The sequence below is a fragment of the Triticum aestivum genome, chromosome 7B (genome assembly GCF_018294505.1).
Source record: "Triticum aestivum cultivar Chinese Spring chromosome 7B, IWGSC CS RefSeq v2.1, whole genome shotgun sequence".
Taxonomy (NCBI): domain Eukaryota; kingdom Viridiplantae; phylum Streptophyta; class Magnoliopsida; order Poales; family Poaceae; genus Triticum; species Triticum aestivum.
The window spans coordinates 60,822,197-60,827,310 of NC_057813.1; the positions used below are offsets into that span (position 1 = coordinate 60,822,197).

At 44.0% G+C, this 5,114-nt stretch overlaps 1 protein-coding gene across 1 annotated transcript in view; it reads left to right on the forward strand.

The window, feature by feature from the left end:
• LOC123159545 (AUGMIN subunit 3) overlaps positions 1-356 on the forward strand; it is a 10,924-nt gene extending 10,568 nt beyond the window's left edge. Inside the window, exon 19 of the mRNA XM_044577376.1 lies at positions 13-356. The gene's annotated coding sequence lies outside the window, so the exon portion shown is untranslated. The remainder of the gene's footprint in view (positions 1-12) is intronic.
• The last annotated feature ends 4,758 nt before the right edge of the window (positions 357-5,114 follow it).

A 5,114-nucleotide genomic window follows, 5' to 3' on the forward strand; every position in this document is an offset into this window, starting at 1 on the left:
TTCTCGTGCCAGGTCTTAAGAAAGTCAGGAAGCAATGGCCCAAAGCTCACATCTCCTGTGTGGCAATTCTATTTCTTGTAGAGAGCTCCAGCGCAAAATTGGGCATGTGTGTGGTGCCGGTATGCAACATCGAGTGATTTAGATGGATATTCAGGGCATATATGCCAGTGGCCACCTGAATGGTTGGCGTCATTGTTGTATTTATGCTTCTTTGTATGTTGTAAAATATGCTAGAGATCACGAGCAAGCTTGGACTAGGTTGTGGGGGTGGTGTGGAAAATACAATTGATTTAGTTTGTATTAGGTGGTTGATTTAGTTTTTTTTTAGTTTGGTGGCTGATTTAGTTGAGCTAACATCTCTCGTGTCAAATATTGAAAGTTACTTCAGTTCAGAATCACTATAAACCTAACTGGGGCTGAAACTCCTCCGATCAGCTCAAAATTACCGGCGTGTCTCCGTACCACAGCCCTATTAAAATCTAAGGCACTACATTCATGTACACAACAACTCATCTAAGGCACTACATTCATGTACACAACAACCTGTGCCGAAAAGGGGAGGGCAAGATGGCCTGCCCCTGGCCGCGAGGGCAACATCTCTCCATTGGGAGAAAACATGACCATCTGGGGAAGCACAACTGCGAACATGGTCTTCACATTGTGTGTGAATAAATATACGGAATTGATGTGCGTGCGATTAATCTGTGTACGATTTTCGTCCGACGCGATCACAATCCTGCGTTGAATTGATCGGACGGCTGCCGTGCACTGTCGTACGAAAATCGTACATGGATTGTCGTACGTATAGCAACTCTCATAAATATACTTGAGGGCTAGTTTGGCAGCATAATTTTCTTAATATCGTAGTATGCCAAAATCTCTGTATTGCAATGCAGTTTTAAGAAAACTATGAATACATTTGGCTGGTGTTGTTTTATCGTAGTTTTGACCAATTGTTACGTAACTGAACCTAACTTAGCTACACATAAGGAGCTACAACACCGGATCAATCAGCGGGTGCTACGGTTGGCTAATCGATGACCTAGTAAGTCGCGGCCTCGCGGGCACAACCTACACGCGCGCATGGACTTGTGTTGATGGGCTCAATCTATCGAGCAGGGTAGGGCGTACCTTTCTTCCCACCAGGTGGTCAAGTTGATTTGTCCATGGCAGCAGAGAAGATGCATGGATGAATCACACGTAACGAGGACGGACGGAAGAAGATGGGCCCCACGAGAAACAATTGCAGGGGAGAGCAAAGTAACGATCTCGTTTCTCGGTTTATGAAAAAAGAGGTTGGGACTTCTTTTTCTAATACAACAAAAAAAAAAACACGATTTCAAGAAAACTATAGTTTCTAAAACGGTTGTATCTGTTCATGCCAAACATAGAAAAGTATTTAAAACCGTGGCTTTATTGAAAACCACGGTAGTTCTTGTAAAACTGCAAAAATACAGCGCTGCCAAACGCAGCCTGAACTGTATTCCCAATTTGGTGCATAATAAAGCAACATCTTACGAAATTTTGCACACTACCATATTAACTAGAAACATATACGACATGACTCCGAGGAGCTATATGGAATTGATGATACTACATGATGCCATGTATGTTATCACATGTTTGGTCTTCTTGGATATATCAGTGGATAGAAAAATGTTTATAATAACATGTTTGTTGTTTCAACCGCCAATCTAGCCTAAGTGACATCAAAATTCGGCACATATGAAATCACATGTATGTTCGGGATGTTGTCAAGCCTTTGCTAGCCCTTATGTAGTGCTTGCACGATGAAATAATGGTACATATTGTTGGTGAGACAATAAAGTCTGAAGCACTACATCCGTGTACACAACAACCCATCTATAAATACACACGTTCGATGTAAAGAAAAACACCAACTCACATGCGCCATCTTTATCTTGGAGAAGAACAACATAGGAGATGAAGAAAATTAATTATGAAGTCGAATGTCATCGGACACAACAAAGGTTGTCTAGAAATAGGATGCATCAAGAAATCAAATTCTTGGGTTCGAGGGAAAAGTGGCATCCACCTTCAAACCCCATTGTAGCTACGAAATGTAGAGCAATACCAAACCGACTGGGACAAAGTCAATTCTAGTTTTAATTTAAAAAGGACTTTTGGTGAATAGACCAAAACATCCGTGTCTTTCGTTGTTGTGTGTTTGCCTTTAGTTGCTATCGAACTAAACATTAAAAACGAAAAACGTGTTGGGGAATGTAGCAATAATTTAAAATTTTCCTACGTGTCACCAAGATCTATCTAGGAGATGCTAGCAATGAGAGAGAGAAAAGGAGTGCATCTTCATACCCTTGAAGATCGCTAAGTGGAAGCGTTACAAGAATGCGTTTGATGGAGTCGTACTTGCGGCGATTCAAATCGCGGAAGATCCGATCTAGCGCCGAACGGACGGCGCCTCCGCGTTCAACATAAGTACAACCCGAGGACGTCTCCTCCTTCCAGCAAGGGGAGAGGAGAAGTTGAGGGAAAGCTCCGGCAGCACGACGGCGTGGTGGTGGAGCTTGTGGTTCTCCTGCAGAGCTTCGCCAAGCACTACGGAGGAGGAGGAGATGTTGGAGGAGGGAGAGGGTTGCGCCAAAGGAAGGGGTGTCCCTGCCCTCTCTCTCCCTCACTATATATAGGGGGAAGGGGGGAGGAGGAGACGCCCTAGGGTTTCCCTAGGGGAGGGGCGGCGGCCACAGGGGAAACCCTAGATGGGTTTGGGCGCCCCCACCCCTAGGAAACTTGCCCCCCAAGCCGGGAGGGGTGGATGCCCTAGGGGAGGCACCCCCACCTCTCCAGGTTACGTAAGACGGGGTGGGAGGGGCGCTCAGCCCCTTAGTGGGCTGATGTGCCCCCTCCCCTTGGCCCATAAGCCCCCCCCCCCCAACGCTTGTCGGGGCCTCCGAAACCCCTTTCGGACACGCTGGTCGTCACCCGGTACCCCTGGAACAATTCTGGACTCCAATACCCTTCATTCAATATATCGATCTTCACCTACGGACCATTCCGGAGTTTCTCGTCACGTCCGGGATCTCATCTGGGACTCCGAACAACCTTCGGTAACCACATACTATTTCCCATAACAACTCTAGCGTCACCGAACCTTAAGTGTGTAGACCCTACGGGTTCGGGAACCATGCAGACATGACCGAGACATCTCTCCGGCCAATAACCAATAGCCGGATCTGGATACCCATATTGTCTCCCACATGTTCCATGATGATCTCATCGGATGAACCACTATGTCGGGGATTCAATCAATCCCATACACAATTCCCTTTGTCTATCGGTATGTTACTTGCCCGAGATTCGATCGTCGGTATCCCCATACCTTGTTCAATCTCGTTACCGGCAAGTCTCTTTACTTGCTATGTAACGCATGATCCCGTGGCTAACTCATTAGTCACACTGAGCTAATTATGATGATGCATTACCAGTGGGCCCAGAGATACCTCTCCGTCATACGGAGTGACAAATCCCAGTCTCGATTCGTGCCAACCCAACAGATACTTTCGGAGATACCTGTAGTGCACCTTTATAGCCACCTAGTTACGTTGTGACGTTTGGTACACCCAAAGCATTCCTATGGTATCCGGGAGTTGCACAATCTCATGGTCTAAGGAAAGATACTTGACATTAGAAAAGCTCTAGCAAACGAACTACACGATCTTGTGCTATGCTTAGGATTGGGTCTTGTCCCTCACATCATTCTCCTAATGATGTGATCCCGTTATCAATGACATCCAATGTCCATGGTCAGGAAACCATAACCATCTATTGATCAATGAGCTAGTCAACTAGAGGCTCACTAGGGACATGTTGTGGTCTATGTATTCACACATGTATTATGGTTTCCGGTTAATACAATTATAGCATGAACAACAGACAATTATCATGAACAAGGAAATATCATAATAACCATTTTATTATTGCCTCTAGGGCATATTTCCAACAGTCTCCCACTTGCACTAGAGTCAATAATCTAGTTCACATCACTATGTGATTGTAATGAATCCAACACCCATGGGGTTTGATCATATCTTTCTTGTGAGAGAGGTTTTTAGTCAACGGGTCTGAACCTTTCAGATCCGTGTGCGCTTTACAAATCTCTATGTCATCTTGTAGATGCAGCTACCACGTGCCATTTGGAACTATTCCAAATAACTGCTCTACTATACGAATCCGGTTTACTACTCAGAATCACCCGGATTAGTGTCAAAGTTTGCATCGACGTAACCCTTTACGACGAACTCTTTTACCACCTCCATAATCGAGAAAATTCCTTAGTCCACTAGTTACTAAGGATAACTTTGACCGCTGTCCTGTGATCCATTCCTGGATCACTCTTGTACCCCTTGACTGACTCATGGCAAGGCACACTTCAAGTGCGGTACACAACATAGCATACTGTAGAGCCTACGTCTAAAGCAAAGGGGACGACCTTTGTCCTTTCTCTCTCTTCTGCCGTGGTCAGGTCTTGAGTCTTACTCAATACTCACACCTTATAACACAACCAAGAACTCCTTCTTTGCCGATCTATTTTGAACCCCTTCAAAATCTTGCCACGGTATGTATTCATTTGAAAGTACTATTAAGCATTTTTTATCTATCCTTATAGATCTTGATGCTCAATGTTCAAGTAGCTTAATCCAGGTTTTTCATTGAGAAACACCTTTCAAACAACCCTATATGCTTTACAGAAATTCTACATCATTTCTGATCAACAATATGTCAACAACATATACTCATCAGAAATTCTATAGTGCTCCCACTCACTTATTTGGAAATACAAGTTTCTCATAAACTTTATACAAACCCAAAATCTTTGATCATCTCATCAAAGCGTATATTACAACTCTGAGATGCTTACTCCAGTCCTTAGAAGGATTGCTGGAGCTTTGCATACCTGTTAGCATCTCTTAGGATTGAAAAACCTTCTAGTTGTATCACATACAACCTTTCCTCAAGAAAATCGTCGAGGAAACAATGTTTTGACATCCTATCTGCAAGATTTCATAAATAATGCAGTAACTGCTAATTTAATTCCATCAGACTCTTAGCATCGCTAGGAGTGAGAAAGTCTCATC